General features: G+C 39.0%; 1 protein-coding gene across 1 annotated transcript in view; it reads left to right on the forward strand.

Moving 5' to 3' along the window:
* TCERG1L (transcription elongation regulator 1 like) overlaps positions 1-21,371 on the forward strand; it is a 207,924-nt gene that overhangs the window by 21,252 nt on the left and 165,301 nt on the right. The window lies entirely within an intron of this gene.

Consider the following 21,371-nt stretch of genomic DNA (forward strand, 5'->3'; position numbering starts at 1 on the left):
ACATCATGCCAGATGTATCCGTTTAGAGAAAAGGCTTCTTGAACTGAAATACTGAAGTATTCTAAGAAACAGAAGTCACCATAAGAAATGTACTTTTGATTTACAGTTGCACTAACATGCTCTGCATGAATTGCCATAGACATGATAGAATATTATCAAACCAAGGAGCTATCACATTTAGATAACTGGCTCAGCTTTTCAATGATAAACATGTCAGGCTAGGACAATTGTCGCTTTCCTTACAAATGAAAGGCTGATAAGGTATCAAATATCAAGCTTTGAGTGTCTGAGCAATAATCCCATTATCAATCTTTCACACTAAACTACTTTTTTATGGGTATTTTCTCCTGTGGAGTATATAGTTGCTTCTTGAAGGCAGACAAGCTTGAAAGTATGTGCTTGAACATGCTAAATAGATTTGGGATTTCACCTAAACATTAATCAGTCAGCCCATACATTTGATGCTGTTCACTTTGCAAGACTATCAATATGCTTATGTAAAACACAGTAGAAAGGATTTAATGGAATAAGCTAACAGTGAGATGGGGATGAAGCTGTCCATCTTAGACAACCTTACTCAGTATAAGCCAAATGGAAGGACCGCTGTTGACTTCCAGGGACTTGGGATCAAAGTCTAAGTCGGAGTTGGCAACCTTTCAGAAGTGGTGTGCCGAGTCTTCATTTATTCACTCCAATTTAAGGTTTTGCATGCCAGTAATACATTTTAACGTTTTTAGAAGGTCTCTTTCTATAAGTCTATAATATATAACTAAACTATTGTTGTATATAAAGTAAATAAGGTTTTAAAAGTATTTAAGAAGCTTCATTTAAAATTAAATTAAAATGCAGAGCCCCCCGGACCGGTTGCCAGGATCCAGGCAGTGTGAGTGCCACTGAAAATCAGCTTGCGTGCCACCTTTGGCACCCATGCCATAGGTTGCCTACCCCTGGTCTAAGGTTTTTGTTCTATTATATTTATGCTTGTTCCCATTGCCTTAATAAGGGACATGTATATTTTCAAAATGTATATGGCATTCTGTGACTGAGTTCACAGAAATGCAATTAAGTTTATATAGAAAATGATAGAAAGATTCCTATAAATGCTAATGCAATAAACACCTGTTTAAAAGCCTAACTTACTATGTAAATATTAATGGAGTGAGCCGAATTCACTTTTCATTACATCAGTTATATCCTCTGCAGATGCTGCGTATTTTTAGTCATAACCTAGTACACATAACTCTTGTAAAATGACTACTCATGATCTCTTCTATTGAAATACACAGTGGATGAGATATTGAAGTTAAATTAAAGTTCCTTCCCTTGCAGGAAAAAAATGGTCAATTGGTCAAAAGTAGCCCTTTGCTGTCAAGAACAAAATTACATTTCTATTTCTCCACAGAAGTTAATGACTGGAAAAGCATCAAGGAAAAATAATCTAATATACAGATAATCCCCTGTGTAGGACATACTTTACAATGCTGTCTGCCTTTCAGTTAAAAACATCAGTGCATTGACATTTATTAAGGATGACTTATTGTTCTCAAAGAAAAATAAATCTTTAAAAGAACATAATTTGTGTACCCTGGGGGCAATTGCATTTTTCTTGTCTCATGTATGATTTATAAAGTAAGTTGGTAATTGATGATCTTTCCATGTTCTCCTTGCATAAAGTTTATGTAAGGCAATGTCAAAATAATTTGCATGAAAAGTTTGAAAATAGCAGAATATGTTATATCTGTCTTAAAGCTATCAGCCTTAACATTATCTTGTTAAAACTAATCTCTATAATCAGTTATACTGGACAGCGCTATTACGGTAGCGTGATGAGTATACTACTCACACTGGCCCTGAGAGAGTTGAATTAGCTCAGGCAGGCCCAATCAGTCAGTTATGCTGCAAATGCTGGGAGATTTAGGCTGTGTAGAGGCTTGACTTCATTGGGAGCAGTCTTAGGCCAAGGCTGAAGCCTTTTACATATACCACCCATAAGGTATATGCCTGTGACCTCCCTGTGTTTCCCAAATGTCTTGACCCTGGCACTGCAAGTATAAGACCCTTTGATAGAGAGATATACACCCTATCCATCAGAGGCAGCAATAGCAACATGTGAGGTTTTGTTACTACTGGTCATTGTTAGTTCCCCCCCCCCCCATAATGATGTTACTAAGGGGACATGGCGAGAGAGGACATACTCTGTGTATGGCAACAGTCTGTTGTAAGTGCACCCATCCACTGTGCCCCATATGCTTCTAAGTCAACTTGGTCTGGGCAGAATCTAGTCATCTTTCTAGGTCTGGATCTATAGGACACACTAGCAGGCTCAGACCTCTTGTCTGAGCCCTTCCTTGTGACATGGGACTGAGCAGTCCAGCTGTCCCAGACCCTGGTACCAGTACTTTAGATCTCCCAAGTCTCCTACTTGCTTACATGTGCTTCCTCAGAGTTTTGTCTCACTGTGGGAACTCTGGCTTCTAGTTTTTTCTTGTTTGGATAGGTAATATACAAAGATCGGACTATTTTTTCCCCTTAATTCCCTAAATTCCATATAGTTTAAAAAGTGGCAGAGCTGTGTACAGAAATTGAAGTGATAGTTTCCTCTCAAAGTCCAATCCATAAGAGCCTAAAACACTGAGGCCCTGATCCTGCATCATTCAGATCAGAGTTTTGCTATTGACTTGAATGATTGTATGATCAGGCCCATAAGCAGTGAGTAGAATGTTGGTGAGGCAGAAAAATTTGGGATCCTAAAGGTATTTATGGGTTCAGAGAGGTACTACTAGGTGCAGACCAAGTGATTACAGGTGAAAAGCCCTGACCTTGGCACCACTTGTTGGCTCATCAAAACACCAACACTGATAGAGATACTCTTCAGGACAGATCTCGCTTCCAATGAAATTGATTGCAAAATTCTATTCCTTTCCTCTATCTTGTCCAAAGCACCAAGGATTGAACTGGAGAACTCCAAAGCTAGTTGGATCTGAAATAGACTCAGATCCTTTGTGTATTGGGCACAGAAGGGAATAAGTAGCACACACTTACCAGTGGGCTACAGAAAGACCACCAGAAGTTTTGACATCTTAGTGGAGTAGCTTCTGCTTTGCTAATTTGGTCACAGATTTTTACTTTAGTTAATATTTGAATGTACAGGATAAGCTGCTGATATTATTTTTATCTGATATTGCATTGTAATTTAGTTTTAAATCTTATTGACTGAATGCCAATAAAAGACCTTCAGTGGAATACTTTAGAAATAAAAAAAAGATGATAAATCAGGCTCATGTACATATTTCAGATAAATATTTAATTTTTGTTTTTGTTTTTAACATCAATGACAGCCTTTCAGGTTTGTCTTTACATTTATTGGATCAGTCTTTTGTGTTTTTTTAATATTCCATTCTTATTGTGTGGGGAAAGTGCTTATTCAAATTCTTTGTTGACTAAAATTAAAACAGCTATTTTGTTTTCTATTGGGGATTACATTGAAATGAGGTTGCTCGTTGAAAGCTTCTGCTTTCTAGGCTGTACCAATGTCATTTATATTATATACCAAAATGTGTTGGACCAAATTCTCACTCCAACTCCAGGAGCACTGAGGTGCCGTGGCAGCTGAAAAGCCAGTTACCTGGTCTTCTGCCAATTCCTCTTGTCTAAGGTGATCCCTGGCTGATGGAGAGCTAGGTTAGACACTCTCTCCTGGCCCCTGGAACACAGCAGATTTCTTGGGGAAACAGGATGAATCTGGGATATGTCTCCACTCTGGCTATCTCCATTTATCAGAACAACCAGTTGGGGATGTGGGAAACCATGTATAAAGGAGAGTAGTCTTTGAGTTGCTACAGTTTACTGGGGGAACCAGGTTGGTCCCTGACTGGTTATAGAATCCATAGGCTACAAAAGGTAGTTTAAAACCAGTTACCCTGCATCACCTGGTCCAGTATTGAGTGCACCTCACTCAAATCAGATAATATGGATGACAGTCTTTAAAACTGAGAAAAGATATTTGATATAAACAATGAGATTATTTTACAGGTTCCAAGTCTCAAGATTATATAATTACAAATTGGTCTCCATAGGTTTTAGATAGTTAACTCTTCATAGTTCAGAGAATTCTTTCCCAGGTGTCTGGCTGGTGGATCTTGCCCATATGCTCAGGGTCTAACTGATTGCCATACTTGGGAAAGGGGAAGAAATGTTCCCCTGTGTCAGATTGGCAGAGACACTAGGTTTTATTTTTCTTCCTCTGCAGCATGGGGCATGGGTCACTTGTAGGTTTAAACTAGTATAAACGGTGGATTCTCTGTCACTTGACGTCTTTAAATCATGATTTGATGACTTCAGTAACTCAGCCAGAGGTTATAGGTCTCCAGGAGTTGGTGTGTGAGGTTCTGTGAACTGCAATGTGCAGGTAATTAGACTAGATAATCATGATGGTCCCTTCTGACCTTAGAGAGTCTGCGAGGGTAAACATAAAGCATGCCTAAAACTGAATGTTATTCCTGTGATAGAGCCAAAATTATAGTTATATTTTGGTTAGTCCCTAAAGATTCATGGATCCAGCTGGACTCCGGAAGATTCTGGAAAAGATATAAAAGACAGATTGAACTCAGTGGCCTAGAGGGGAGATCTAGCAACTGACTGTTCAAATCAAGTCCATTCTTATCCACACTTCACAAACTGACAGCCCTGACCATGGCTTAGATGTGAAAAGAAAACATAAAAGAGAGGGGCTGGTCTCTTGAGCAGGAAAGCACTGTCTTTGAAGTGTGTGTGTGTGTGTGTGTACTAGAGAGCGCTATACAGCCAAAGAAGAAGAAATACTCTGATTTCACAAGAAATGTGATAAAGAATAACTGACTGAAACTGTTCAGTCATGAACTATCTTTATTCTGACTATCACATATGAAGCAGTCCCTTTATTTAAGAGGTATTGGTAGAGAAAATCTGTCACATTCAATCTTAGATCATTGATAATGGGTAACAAAGCCTTTCACATATTGGTAGGTAGTTCTGTCCAAGGCCACAAGTGGTAGTCACAAGCTGTTACCAATGAATGGCTTTTCATTAGGCAATAATAATATGAATTGGTGGCATTAATCCATTTTCTGTGGACAAATGTCAACATCAGAAAAAGCAGAAATACAACTGACATTCTTAGAGAGCCAAGGACTGAATGCACATTGATAATGACCCCCCCTTTTGACTGTCTCTTGATGTGATCCTTTCAAGATAGGGATGCAGCCAGTGCAACGCTGACAAATCTTTTGTACTGTGTGCCAAGAAATTACAAAAGGTGGTGAGCATCACATTGTGCCCAAAGTTCAGAGACAGCTGTTCAGTCAGTGGGACTTCTGCCGTTGACTTTTGGAGGACAACATTTCAATTCTAGGCTTGTTTTATAGTTTTCTGCACTTCACATGCTGGTCTCATATAATTTCTTAGTTAATTCCTGATGACAAAGCAATTAATTTGATGAAGTTAATGGTTATAAAAGTTATTGATAGGTGTGTGGGGAACTGAAGGTCATCAATAAAGCTATGGCTAGGGTTTTTTGTCCTTTTGCATAAAAACAAAATAATTTGGCAATATTCTACATTCCATGTGAGTGCCCTAACACTAAGATAAAAGTTATAAGGTGGGTCAAAGACTGGGGCATAGGCACTTGTGCCTTGTGGTTAGAGCAGGTGTTTTGCCTAGTGGCTGGACATAGGCTTCAGTAGCCAGGAGTTGGATCCCACGGTCAGAAGCAAGGTGTCAGAGCCAAGGTTCACAGCCAGAGTCAGAGCCAAGGGCACAGGAGCTATCACAGCCATGGGCAAGTGCTCGGAGCAGCTGCTGAATTGCTGCTGGGCTTAAGACGTGCTCTGCTGACTTGTCAAATCAATCAGGCTGTGTAGCCAATTAGGCAGCCCTCAGTAGGTTTCCCAGAGACCGGCTGTACTGCAGGCCCTGATTCCTGACAGGTGGGAGGTGGTACTACCACAACCTCCTCTGGCCATTTGGTGACTGGCACCTAGTCCCCATGTGAATCTAGCCCCAAACATTTTTTTGGACAAAACTCTTAAATTAATTCAGATCAAATTTGTGAATAGTTTCGGATCGATCAAAACTGCATTTTTATTGAATAAAGTATTAATCTAAATCAACATTTTACTTCAGAAAGTTCATTGATTAAAGGGAATAGTCTTATAATAGTTGATATTTTCCAGCTTGGAACTGAGGTCTCCATCTTGGTTTTCCAGATAATTCCCCCGTAACTCAACCAGCTCTGTCTTAAGGTTTTTGCTATATAACCACTCAAGACCCATAATGTAGAGATCTTCTTTGTATTTATTTGCATGTGGCGACATGATGAATTGTAGTATATTTTCTAGCTTTTGTAACTTGAAAATATTTCCAACAATTTCCCGGTTGTAGTTTAATATGACTAGATCACTTTTGTTTCCAGTATTATCCATGAAAGGAGTTTATTTGTATGTTTAACAAATAAAATATTCTAGCTTTCCATTGTTCAAAAATAATTTTAAGGTCTATTTTCTTTTAATGAGATTTGATTATGTTTAACTCATCCTTCTTCAAACTTGATGGTCTACATATAGTTCATTTAAGTGTTGAGTGGATTATGCAAAAAAAAAAATCAAGTCACTTACCAATTACAAGCTTGATAGTTTTGGATAATCTTGTTCTTTCTGAACAAAGAACAACATGATGCCTTCCATACATTGTACAAAGCAACAAAACATATGATCTTGACTTAGCTGTTGTACATCAGCCATACCAGATATTGATTCAATGTCTTCTGAAAGTGGTCAGAAGTTTTGATAATTAAGAACTCTTGAAATGATGAAATTCACCTTCAACATATCGTCAAGCATTGCTAAACTTACTTTGGCACACATGCATGATGAAATTAAATGAAATTCCACTAATCATGACCGACTTCTTAGGTAAGTATTGAATAAAACCGACATTATAGCCACCATACTAGAAGCTTCACCTGGTGGCAGTGAATACAGTGCACTAATACAGTGCTCAAGGTGTTAATATCTGCTTCTGAAAATGCCTGAGCCATGGCAAAGACAGTATATCTACTTAATAGTTGTTTCTGGCAATTTCAACAATTTGAATGCAAGAAAAATTAAATAATCTCTTGCTACATGCCTTGCAGTAACCCCCAACTACACTCTCAGCTAAACACATCAAAACATATGGAAAATTACTATACAAAGTATCAGCGCAATAAAGTATTAGACAATATAATTCCCCTCTGAAATTGGGAAACAAATCTATGCAATACAGCTTTGATGAAGGAATAGCAACAAGATTATTTTGAATTGTGAACAAGTTTTGCAGTCATATTCTGATTTTAGACCTCTTGTAGTTCACTTGCCAAAGGTTCCTTTCATTCTTCTCTCATAAGTGAACAAAGATTCTTATGATTTAGTTGAGAGTAACAGTGAATGTTTTGGAAACCACACATTTGGACAGGCACAAAGGAAAACCCAGTGGCTGGCTTCTTTATTGTTGAGCTTATGTAGACATTTTTTGTGATTTAACAGTAACTTTGTGACTTAAGATGTTCAGAAGACTGCAAATGATGATGGATGAAGATAAAGAAAGGTCTTGCGGGCAAATGAACTGGAAAGGTGCTCACAGGTGAGGGTTAGGGTTAGGGTGTGTTTGACTGACCCTTATGATCTTTGTTTGAGGCAGAATTCACTCATTTCCAGCAATAACAGGAAGTGTGGGCATTGGAGACATTTGATGTGAAATACCAAAAAGTATGGGTTGGAGGATGGTGAAAGGGGAATGCAATAATAATCCACACAGCAGCATGCTTTTACATGGCTTTAGGTTGGAGGTAAGATACAAATGATTTCACAGGTCTGAGGGGAAGTGAAAAAAGTTCCAGAAATTACATTATATTTCATTTTTTCAGTTGACTTATTTCCCTTTCTTAAATATTTATTTATTTATTTATCTATTTACATACACTTTTATGCTGGGCCTTTGGCGTGGACAAAGGGGTTCTACAGTCCCAGTAGCTGTGTCCACCTGACACTCTTAGCTTCAGGACAACCATGCCTAGTGGCAACAGTCAATACAGCTGCCATCTCTCACAGGGCTATACAGCTAATGGCCAGTGGGGGATGGGCCACCACCTAGAGGCGTGGTGGCAAAGGTTAGGAGACCCAGGCCCTCCGTACTTCACCAAGTCCCATCCCAGGGCCCTGTCAGCAGTGAGAATACTAGCCACTGGGTCAGCAGGGATCCAGCCAAAACACACGAAGTTCCTTGTCCTGCAACTGGAACAATGGCTAGGCCTCCTGGGCAACTTCCTACCCTGTCCTCCAGCAGTATATTCTATGGGTCTCCAGGGTCTTTGGTTTGTGGAGCTTTTCACAGTTCCAAGGTCTCCTGGGTGTACACAGGTAGCTGGGTATCCATCCAGTCTCAGGGGGCTTGGCCTTCACAATCTGGGTCTCCACCAATTTCCCACCAGGGAGCCTGAACCATGCATCCTCTTGCCTTGGTGGTGAACTGGGCACTGGGAGTATCCTTTTAAACTGCTGCTCCAGTTGGAGCATGCCGATCAGTGGTGAGGGGGCATGGCTTCCTCTGCCCAGAGTACAGGTTTAACCCCTTCATCTCCAGTTCAGGGTAAGTACACCTCATCACAGGATCCATTGTGCTAAACTCAGCACACATGTTATTGATATGCCTCTAGAGATACAATAAATTATAGTAAGGAAAATCACACTCTAGCAGCTGTGCTTTATCTACTGTATGGTTAAAGAGAGGAATTCATTCTCGAGTGCTGTCAAGACAGCATCCTTCAAGAGTGCTAAATTAACTTAAAAATTAAAACTTAAAATTGTGATAAACTTCTGGAGTTTATACAACTCTGGAATTTAATTCAGATTTGAGGACTTTAGGACTCCTGGAATTAGAAATTACTGACTTTGTTTATTGAATGAAGATCAAGTAAGGCAAGTGAAAAAATTATCTTTTTAAAAATAATTATGGTGACTATTTTCATACTTTCTCTTACAGTTTTCTAATCGTTCAAGTAAAAAAGGTAAAATATGAGTTGGTAGTTGTGGACTTGGTATTGTAAATTAGCAGTGAGTACAAATATTAAAAAAGGCACCATCTGCCATATAAACCATTTGCCACCTGTTCTCTTGCTTTCAGAATTACTTAATGGTGTAAATTTAATGTTTTAGCCTTTCACAGAACAGCTGGGAAGTGACTAAGTATTTTTCCTATCAGTAGCTTAACAACCAAGCACATTACATGTAAAAACACCTCTTAATGCCAGGAGTTTGCTACATGGCCTTTCACATGTCTGTCAACTTACCTCATTAGCAAATTTTGCTGATAGTAAATACAGGTTTTTATAACAATTATCCAAACATTTTTGGATGGCATTTTTTTTAGAAGGGATATTTCCTTCTCTGTGATAAACAAAACCAATGGCCAATTCAAAATTGTCATAATACTTATTGCAGTATCAAAGGAATTGTTACAGTAGCAAAGGAATTACCCGTGCAATCCTAAAATTCAACTTCCTCACACAGGACCAGATTAATTCATTCTTACTCACTCTATCTACTCAGTGTGAGTAAGGCTGGATTAATCTGGCCCAAGATAAACATCTTTTGGGGGTTATAATAGAGGAATGAAATTAGACAGCTTAGACAAATTTTTAAAAAAATGTCAGCTTGGACTACATCCTATTGATTTCAATAAGTCTTGTGGGCACTCATCATCTTGCAAGTTGGGACTCTATAGGTGCCTCCTCACACAGCCCACAGAAGTGAGATCCCAGCAGGGTTTACAGAGTTGGGCTAGCGGGGCTCACTGTAAAAATAGCAGTGTAGATAGTGCTTTGACGTTGTGGCTTGGGCTCTGAAGCCTAGAGAGGGGAGTGGGCTTCAGCACTGTCTACGCTACTATTTTTAGAGTGCTAGTGTAAGTCCCACAAACCTGAGTCTATCGAACCAGGCTTCGAGGCTCGCTTCTGCGGACTGTGTAAATGAAATCCTGTCTTCATCGAAGTTAATGGCAAAACCTGAGAGGCCCTAATAAATTGTTTTGATTACACCTGTTATCATTTGCTTGAGTTTATTGGTGCTATTATACTATTACAAATTTTGTGCATATCCTATAAATTATTATATCACAAAATAATACAAGGTGGAATGCCACAAAACCATCTTCTCTGATGCATTGTTAAGTAGAAGTTAAAAACTGATGTATTGATATGTAGAAAGTTCTAGAGCTGTTTAGTATTCCCTGAAATACAAGATTTTCATTTACTTCAATGGACTTTGGATTGGACCCTAGTTTAAAGGAGAAATACAGGATTTAGCACAGAGAAATGATTATAAAAGCTTTGTGGGGAAAAAATGAGAATACCTGTGTATCTTAAATTGTTTTTCACAGTCTTCATGTTGTTCCATGCAACTGCTCATTGTTACGAATTCAACGTATCCAGACTTCCCCTATATTGCACTTTGCATTAATAGATATCTGTGAGAGAGGACATTAACAGAAATGAAAAAAGAAATCACTACATTTCCTGGGTCCTACTTATCAGAAATATTATTCATACACTCTATAAAAATTAGTCTACAAATGCATTTATTAATAGCGTGTAGTGGGGCAGCTCCCACTCCCACAGAACAGGGGTTAAAAGCAGCCCTGGAGAGGACTGCAGTTGGGAAGAGGAGTGAGAGCAGCCAAGCTAGGCTGATGGGGGAAGCAGCCACAGCCATGGCCACCTCAATTAGGGCCCAGCTGGCCCTGATAAGAGGACTGGGGGCCAGAAGCTGGAGGAATCTCTCTAGAAGTGTAAAGAGAAGGACCTGGCTGCCTGAGGGCTCAGGGTATCAGGAGTAGAGTAAGGCTGGGGAGCTCCAGCTTGGCAAATCCCCAGCCTGAGGGTCTTACTAAAGGCCCAAGCATGTACTAAGGTTGCAGAGGGTAGGCAGAGGCAGCTGGTCCGACCCCCTTGCCAATGATAAGTGGCTTTTACAGACTGCAGTTTGCCTCAGTGAGAGGGGGCTTGATGATGACTAGCAGTAGCCACTGAGGCAAGGTGGGTGTAGATGTTTGGGGGTTCCCCTGGGAGGGGAAACTCAGAGGAAAGGGGTACTGCTTTGGGCAGAACCCCAAGGGAAAGGGCACCAAGGGCCAGGAGAGACACTGGGCCAGAGGCAGGTGAGCCACTGGCCAGCAGAGGGCTCTCCATATGCCGGAGAGCTAATTCCTGAGATGACCAACAGGAGGCCCCGCACTGGTGACTCTTCACTTCACTACAAGTGTAAATGCAATAAATACTGAGTGCCTACATTATGGAATTTGGGCATATTAGATTGTATCTTCATATTTTGTAGAGCCAGATGACTACTGATTTTATTGTTTTTCCCTCATTCACATTATTAAGACAGTTGACTTTGTTGTGGTCTCTTTTTTGTGTTCACTCTCTGAAACTATCTTAGCAAATGAGTTTACTGGAAACTGAATTGCAAATGAATATTGAATAACACTTATGAATAATTGTAATTGCTTATTTGATCTTCCACAATAGAAACATGATTCTATAACAATCCTTTCAGGAAGGAGAAATTTACACGTGACCTATGTGTGTAACAATTAAATCGCTTGAATATTGATTAGTCACTACAAGCTTTCTTTTGTAAAGGTTCTAAAGAGCAAGAATTATTCACAAATTATATTATTCAAAATTATTTAAAAAATAAACTCATGAAAACGCGGATGAACAAGAGAGAATCAGCAGATCAATTATTCACTCCAAAATTATTTGCCCCTCTTTAATGCTGTGTAATGGAGCAAACAAATTAATGTCTATAGTTATTAAAGTGATATTTTTCTCCTCAAACTAATCTTGAGCATAGATATACATCTGAAAAGTAATTTAGTCTTTGGATTGCTTTCCTAGTTGAGATAAAGCCGCTATCAAATGTCAATTTTCTCCTATTGTTGGTGAGCAAACACCCACTGCAATCTGTGAATGTTCTGCTTCTCTAAATAAGTCTCTAGAAATTGGATGATCCGTCTTAAGGTGCTTTTTACTCTTAAAAGGAAAAACCATCTATTTCTTTTATTAAGTTTTAGTTGTTTTTCCTAAAGATCTTCTTCTGAAATTACTGATAACATCTTTCATAATTAAGGATGATTGCAAGGGTAAATGTTCCTTAGAAAAGAGAAATGGACATTTTTGATCTCCCTGAATTAACTAAGGCAAAAGATTTCCATACCATAATTTTTCCCAAAACTTAGTGCATATGTTGATCTGACACTGTTCTAAGAATGACCAGATCCCAGCTGGCTTTATGGTTGGTAATTCAACTGGTTTATCCATAGAGCTTGGATTTTTATGTCCAACTTGAGTATAGTGGGATGGAATGGATCTAGGAAAATATTTCGCTGATACTGCTTTTGTCATTGGCATGGTGGATGCCCCAATAAGAAGGAAAAAAAATCTGTCTTCCTAATTCTTGAACCTTTTCAGCAAGGTTAGAACTTCTCAAATGTGGTGAAAATACAACTGCCACTTGCAGAGATTGTGTAATTCTGAAATACATTTCGTCTCTGAAAATTCAGTGACCAGGCTGACTTCCTCTACTACAAATTCCTTCTTTCCTCCTTCATTTCTGCCATCTTCTTAGCTAAACAACTCTACTTCACCAAAATAATTAAATATTATGTCCTCAATCTCAGCTGGCTTTTTGATTCACTTCTGAAACTCTTCTCTCCTCTGTTTCTGCTGATTTTCCCAATTTCTTCTAAGAGAATTGACAAAATAAAATGTGATCTTCTCCCTCTGCTCAGGTTGTCTCCTTACCCTTACCCTCCTGCAACTCTATCCTCTTTCTCCCCATCAGAGAGGCAGAGATTTCTCATCTATTCTTCTCCTTCAACCCCTCCACTTGCCCTAGTGTTCCATCCTATTTCATGTCTTGATGTCACTTGTGCCCACTCTCAACTCCCCCGACCCTTATTTTTTTCCTTAATCTCTCACTTTCCTCTGGTTCCATCCCTTCACAACACAAACACACTTTAGTATCTCCCATCTTAACAAGCACACAAACAAAATGAGAAGAAAACACCACTGTTGACTCCACTTACATTTCAAACTATTCTCTCCCGACCCCCTTCTCCCTTTCATCTATAAGCTCACTGAATGCACTGTCTACCAGTACTCCACACTGACCCTTTTTGACCTGCCAGCCATCTTTGACACCATCAACCATGCTCTTTGTCTTGAAAACTTGTCTTTCCAAGGCTTTCTTGATTGATTCTTCCCTCTCCTGGTTCTCCTCCTACCTCTCTAACTGCTTATTGAGCTTGTCCTTCAGAGGATCATCCTCTTTCCTGCTCCAACTTTCTGTGGAAAGGACTGTCCTGGGTCTCCTTCTCTTCTCCTTCTATACCTTCTCGAAGTAATCTTATCCACAAATACAAATTCAACTCTCATTCCATCCTGGTGACTCAAAAATCTACCTTTGACTCCAGACCTGGCTTCTTCTGTCCAAACTAAAATCTCTGCTTGTCTCTCTCTGATATATTCTTGTGAATGTCTAGCAGTTAGCTCAATATGGCTAAAATGAAGCTCCTAATATTCCCCCCTAAAAAAAAAAGACCTATCTTTGTTACCTTCTCTTTTGATAGCACGCTATTTTGACTGTCACTCAAGCCGGTAACCTGAGCATCAGCTCTGAGGACTCTCTAGGTCCTCACATCCAAGCTATAATCTAAATCTTACTGATTTCTTTCTGCATAACATTGCTAAGATACAGCCTATGTACAGTGCTAAAACTCTCGGCTGACCTCTCATCTCACATCCTGATTTACTACGGTTTTTTTCTTGCCTTGACAAATACAATCTTGCCTCATATCCATTCAGAAAGCTGCTGCAAAGATAATTTTCCATGTCATTGCTATTACATGTTATGAATGGCAGCAACACACAACTCTCCACAGTACATCTGAAAATAGAAAATGGTCATGTGCAAGGTGGAGGAAGAAAAGATAATTACAACATATATAGTACCCTTCATAAACTTTTAAAGATGATTCCAAGTGAAGGCTGCCCTAATCAGGATGGACCCTTGAAATGAAGCCTAACAGAAATAGCAGATGAACCAGGCCACGGTAAAAAAAATCAGTGAAAATTCCATCACAGAAAGGAAGTTATGTGGGTTTTATGACAGTCTTTTCTTTTCTTCAGTTTAGGTTTTGATATACATAATACTGATGATACAGTGTCCAAAAGGCAATGTACTTGCCTTGTTGTTGAGGTATGGATTTTCTCATTCTTTAATGCAGTCTGTGAGCATAGATGACTACTTTTTGTCCATGACCATTAGATGGTATTGCAACATGTCTTTATAAACAGTTTTAACAGCATGTCAGAGTACAAAGTGTTTTGGGGTTTGGGTTTTATTTTTAATTTGAGGGTTTTTTATTTGTATGCTTTTTTCTTATGTATAGGCACCATATAGCTCAGGAATCATAAAATGAGGTGGTGTTTAATTCCCAAACATTAGGGCAATTTGTTCATTCTTCACAGATTAAACACCTGCTCCTGCTCTTGTTGAAGTCAACAGCAAAACTCATTAACTTCAGTGGTTACAGAGTAAGCTATAACAAGCCAGTAAGAGAAGAAATGCTAGTGGCCCACTGTCCTTTGTGCTCTCCGTTGATCAAAACATTGCACTCTAAACATGAAAACACTATGACCATAACTGAAATTCATGTATCAGCAAGCAGTAAACATTACAGATGTTCCCCTAGGTAAAGTACAACAAATGAACTGTGAAATAGCTGACTATCCATATATTATGGTAGTTGTAAACTATAGGATTTTTGGAAGTAAGATTTTCAAATGCCAAAGGAAACTAAACACCAACAAAATTGAATAATCTATAAAAATAACATACTATTAAAGAATCACTTTCTATTAGATGCTGTGTAGGCTCACCAGAAAGGCATATCACTCCAGTTAGGGATTTATATATTTGACTTGAGACACACCATCTGAACATAAATTAGGTATCTTGAATAAGTCAATAAGATTTTGAAAAGTCAGGTTAGGCACCCCCTGAGCCATCCTTTGTTCTGCTCAGCAAGTCTCATTGTCTCAAGTTGTGGGTAGCCAAAAGGGAAATCTTTTTGCAATAGTACAGTAAATATAGCATGAGTAGAGCTTGCCTCTCATTTTTATTTTATTATTATTCTTTATTTATTATTCAAAGTATTTATTTTCTCTTTGCTTATAATACCATATCATAAATAAGAGATCAAATTGCAATTTTCCTATAAAATTTGTCAAAGATTTTTCTGAAACATCATGCTGAGTGATAAAATGTGAGAGTGGTTTCTTAGCATTTACAAAATATCTTTTGATGTGTTTGTAAAGATTAGTCTCCTGATAAATATAGAACCTGTTAAAATAGTGCTGTTTTTTACATAAACTAAATTGTCTTGATTAGTAAGTCAGTGTTTCTTCTTATAGGCTGTGTAGAATAATTTTGAGAGTCACCGGTGTATTATTGACAGTCAAGTTACACCACACATTTTATATAGAGGACAAGAGATGTGGGGGTGAGGGAAGGGAAGGCGGTAGGGGGAGACGGAGACAAAAAGGAAGGTGTTAGGAACATAGGTCTGATCCAGTATGGCAATTCCTAAAGTTTATCTTGTCCAGTGGCCAGTATCAGATGCTTCAAAGGCATCAGAGCCCTACAGTGGGCAGATGTGGGTTAATTTGGCTCCCCACATTAGGTTCTTGCTGACATTTAATAGTTAGAGATTGGTGTAAACCATGACGTTTGATATCCCTTACAAATTTCTTCTTATAATTCATTATAACAACACTGGATATACTTGTTATGCTTGTAAATGTCCAATCTCTTTTTGAATTTTGCTAATTTTTTGGCCTCAATTACTTCCTGTGGCCATGAGTTCCACAGTCAAATTCTGCATTGCATTAAAAAAGTATTTCCCTTTATCAATTTTAAATTTGCAACCTTTTCATTCATGGAATTTCCCCTTGTCCTTCTCTTATGAGAACAGAAGCTCCTGATCTACCCTCTCTATATCATTCATTATTTTATATTTTTTATCATATCCCCTCTTATTTATCTCCTTGCTAAGACACAATTTCAGTCTGTTCAATCTTGCTTCATATGAGTCTTTCGATGCCTTTAATCATTTTTGCACCATGCTCTCTAATTCTGCAATATCCAGTGTGTGTATGTCCCCTTTTGCAGGTAGGTCTGCAGCAGGGAGGGCAACTAATTTTCATTTAGAAGTGCAGGGTGAAGAAAATATGCAATAACAGATATAAGATATTGAAAACTCTTAAGTATGGGTTAATGAAACCTATAGGGATGGGTAAATTGCTCCCAATGTACTGAACCAAACCCAATGTCTTTTGTGTGTTTGTTTGTATTAGTCACAGCTTTTTTGTTCTGGATACCACAGAATAAAAGACAAGACACCATGCGTAAAAGTCTAGCTCCCGTTGTCTATGTCAACACTCCCAAACCTTAACCTATTTCCAGCAGTGAGCCCACTAGCCTTTCCTATATGAGGCTTAAGGATATGGGGAAAAGTGGGGTGTCTCCTCACTGTACCAGACATTAAAAGCCTCAAGCTCCTTTCTGGGATCCCTACCCTAATCATGACTCCCATACCAGTTTATCAGGAAAACAGACTGCATATTGAAGGATTGCCTGCACTAGATCCCTTGCAAGTTGCAACAACATGAACACATTATGATCTAGCCTACGCACTGGGTTCCTGGGCTACTGAGAGGAAGGTGGCAGTGGTGAAAGCACCCTCACCCAGGCCAATTTGGCAGTGAGGAGAAAATTTCTTCCCAGCCCCCAAAAGGTGACTAAAATGGTTTCCTCAGCAAGGCCTCAAGCCCCACTCCTACTCTAATCCTAAATGTGGGAGGGAGCTGTTGCTCGCAGGTGTAGAATGGTACCCTGAGAAGGGAAAAGGGCTTATAAGCCCTCCTCTTGGGTGTAAATAACAAGTAGTCTTCCACTGTACACTGCAATCCAGCCAATCAGCTACAGAATGCTTCTTCCCCTCCAGGCCACCAGAAGGCTGAGAACCCATGGGTGGGGAATGGAGAATCCTTAAAAAGACCCTAGAGTTTTCCTTTTCCTGCTGGCCCAAATGAATCTCTCACTCTTACCCACACCCCTACTCCTGCGGGGAAGAGGGGGGAAGGCAACATGGCTTGCATTTTTCTTTCTACTTAGTGCATAATTCAAAGTTTCTTTACTCAATGTCACTTCTCTAATTTTTGTTTTACAGGAAAAATAAGTAGTGGTGAGAATGTATACACCAGACTTTGGTTAGAAGAAAAACAAGTGCTTTTAATAGCACGTTAGTGAAAACACAGCAGCAATAAAAATGAGCTTACAGCCTTCTTTACTAAAGTCAACTGCTTAATCTACAAAGATAAACACACTTTTTCCAGAGGGAGAGGGAAAGATGAACAATACATTTCATTTTTTGTCAGTTGGCTAGTGGAGAGAGCCCAGCAATGTCTTGGCTATAATAGAAACTTATTGACAATGACAAAAAGTTAAATATTTTATATAGTACTTACCGAATGCAGACAAATTGAATTTCCTCATACATGCTAAACTCTTTGCATGCAAAATATCATGAAATTCAGACTTAATTTACTAAAGTTTTGGCTTGTTAAAATAAAGTTTTTGGTTTTTTTCCAAAATGTCACTAGGCTGCAGCACTGCTAGAATACCTTGGATTGAGTTTTGCGTGTAATATGAGTCTTTGAAACCCAAACTGGTCTTATCCAGATGAGGAATGAGAGATGTAAACCTCAGCAATTTTGCCGACACTCGTGATATCACAAGTGTTATTTTGGGGGGCTCTCGGCAAAAAATAGAGGTGGCTCAGGATTTTTGCAAGGGCTGTAATTTCTTTTTTAACCACTAGGGGCTGCCCTGCCACTTGTGGAAGGGGCAGACATAGCAGCTGCCTGTAGTACTAGAGCCTCCCTATATGCTCTGTGTGGGCAGAGAACCAGACCTGGCAGAGTACAGCAGAACGGTCCTCTATCTAAGATAGCAGCAGTGGCCTCATCCCTTTCCCACCTGTGGGGTATGTCTACACACTGCAGGTGGCGGTGAGCCTCCCAGCTCACGCAGACAGACTCAGGCTTGAGCTAGTGTACTAAAAATAGCACTGTGATGTTGCAGCTAGGGGGGCACCTTGGGCTCTTAAGCCCACCCAAACTTCCTAGATCTGAGCTCGGGTGGCTAGCCCAAGTCTCTAATAGAACTTCAATGTCTGCACTGCTATTATTAGCACATTATTGTTAGGGCTCCCTCCAGCACTCCAGCAATTTAGACATACCATCAGAGCCTAGGGCAAGACCCCTCCCCTGAAGGCTGGAGACAGAGGTCAACAGCTGGAGAGGAATGGGCGACTGCCAGGGTGGAGGACTCTGGGCAGTAGGAACAAGAGCTGGGTAGCAGGCATACAGGGCAGCTTGGGCCTGCATTTGTGTGTGCATTTTACATGCAATGAAGGTTGCATTTTGAATTGTGATTGATACACCAGGAAGGAGGTGGCTGGGGCAGTTCAAAAGCCAGTTCACAAGCCAAAACCATGACTTCTGCTTGTTTTGTTTTTTAACAATGGTTAGTAGGCCAATCTACTGATGTTTTGAGGTCTGACCATGACTTTTAACTCTTGGGTTGTCAGTACTACAGTCATCGCCTTCCCACCAGTGTTTATGTTGAGTAGCTGCGTCAAGGTAAAACTACCTGTGCCTTGTCTTCACCTAGGATTGTACAGCTAATGGCATAGAGAGTACACTTATGTTTGTGGATGATACCAAGCTGGGAGAGGTTGCAAGTGCTTTGGAGGATAGGATTAAAATTCAAAATGATCTGGACAAACTGGAGAAATGGTTTGAAGTAAATAGGATGAAGTTCAATAAGGACAAATGCAAAGTACTCCATTTAGGAAGGAACAATCAGTTCCACACATACAAAATGGGTAATGACTACCTAGGAGTACTGCAGAAAGGGATCTGGGGATCATAGTGGACCACAAGCTAAATATGAATCAACAGTTTAACACTGTTGCAAAAAAAGCAAACATCATTCTGGGATTTATTAGCAGGAGTGTTGTAAGCAAGACATGAGAAGTAATTCTTCCGCTCTACTCCATGCTGATTAGGCCTCAACTGGAATATTGTGTCCAGTTCTGGGCGCCACATTTCAGGAAAGATGTGGACAAATTGGAGAAAGTCCAGAGACGAGCAACAAAAATGATTAAAGGTCTAGAAAACATGACCTATGAGGGAAGATTGGAAAAATTGGGTATGTTTAGTCTGGAAAAAAGAAGACTGAGTGAGGCCATAAGAGTTTTCAGTTACATAAAAGATTGTTAAAAAGAGGAGGGAGAAGAATTGTTGTTCTTAATCTTTGAGGATAGGACAAGAAGCAATGGGCTTAAATTGCAGCAAGGGAGGTTTAGATTGGACATTAGGAAAAAATTCCTAACTGTCAGGGTGCTTAAGCTCTGGAATAAATTGCCTAGGGAGGTTGTGTAATCTCCATCATTAGAGATTTTTAAGAGTGGGTTAGACAAACACCTGTCAGGAATGGTCTAGATAATACTTAGTCCTGCCGTGAGAGCAGGGGACTGGACTAGATGACCTCTCGAGGTCCCTTCCAGTTCTGATTCTGTAGGAGTATTGGAAGTCAAAAGAGAAAGAGTGTATCTAAAACCAGGAAGCAGAAGTGGTAAAGGGAGAATAGAAGATTTAGACTGGAAAATAATTGCAGTAGCCCCCTATAGAAAAACTGTGCGTTCATGAGTCTTTACTTTAACTGGAGTTAAAGTGAAATAATATAGCATTTTGGTTATTGCTGTTATCATTTGCTTGAGTTTATTGGTACTAGTATACTATTATGAATTTTATATGTATCTCCTTTTACCATATATGTTTACGGTTATGATGTTACATTGCTGCATCACAAAATAGCACAAGTTCCAATGACACAAAACCAACTTCTCTGATGCAGTGATATGCTGAAGTGAGAAATGTTGTAGAACTGCTAAGTATAGTATAAGAGCGAAATTCTGCTCTTGGTCAGTACAAGTAAATGGAAATTGTGCATTAGTGCTAAGTATTTTGTGTATTATGCAAAATATGCATCAGTCAAGAGAAGCTCAGATTTTCTTTCTTAGTTATTTTGATGCCTGTGTGCGTATGTGCTCTCTCTCTCTCTCTCTCTCTCTCTCTCTCTCATTGTAACCTTCAATTTGTCTGAATATTTTTAATCAAACTGTTCTGTTTTTCAACTTGTACTTTTGATTTGTTTTAATGTTATAAACTAGAGATGTGACCCACCCATGAAGTTGAGATTTATATCTGAGTCCAGACTTCCTCAAAGTTTGATTCTGATCTAGGGTTTTGAAATGGCCCTTATCTAATATAAATCAATAAATTAAAACTTACTACAGAAAAAACTAAGTCTGCTGAAAAAATTTCCTTGGTCTCTGTCAATTTATAAATTCTGATAGAAAATATACTTTGTGATATGTTACATCTGAAAATGATATTGAGCATTCCATGAAGTAGAGAATGCAGTGCATGCTCAAAAGGCTAATATTTTAATCTTCCACTTAACAGTTTGCATAATGTAATTATGAACCTAATAGATATCAAGTAAATTCCATGCCCCAAAAGTATGCTTCAGATAATTTAGCATCATTACATTTAATCTTGGAAGTTTAAAAGTAGTTTAGGTCTACGTGGTACTATTTCTTTGGAAGTTTATACTAAAGAACATTGGATTTGGATGTTAATTTCAGTAAACCATAGCAATTATTTGCTCTTATCCATTAGCAATTCAGATTGGACACTTAAGATCTGTTTCATTTAGCTTACAAAACAGTACCATGGAAAGGTGCCTTCTCTTCCATTTACTGATTGCTTTAAGTCCTGCAGCTTTTAACGGTTACCACCAGGGATATCAAAGATAACTGGAATGTGAGATAGTAGTAAACAGGAAAAAATACAGATATCATATTTTTGCCAGTGAAAGAACCATGTTTATTCAGTCCCCTAGACACTGGAATACAAATGTATAGGAATCTCATGATCTTGAATAAACTGGGGGAAGTCAGAAGTCAATGGAAGTCTTCCAGTTTACTTCATGAGGGATTGGATCAGGCCTCTATTGTCTAAAAGTATAAGAGTTTAAGAAGTGGAGTAAAATGAAGTTTAGCTTGTGGAACAGAATATTTTCAGTAAAAAATGACTTAAACTGTGG

Source organism: Mauremys mutica, chromosome 7 (genome assembly GCF_020497125.1).
Source record: "Mauremys mutica isolate MM-2020 ecotype Southern chromosome 7, ASM2049712v1, whole genome shotgun sequence".
In the NCBI taxonomy this organism is placed as follows: Eukaryota; Metazoa; Chordata; order Testudines; family Geoemydidae; genus Mauremys; species Mauremys mutica.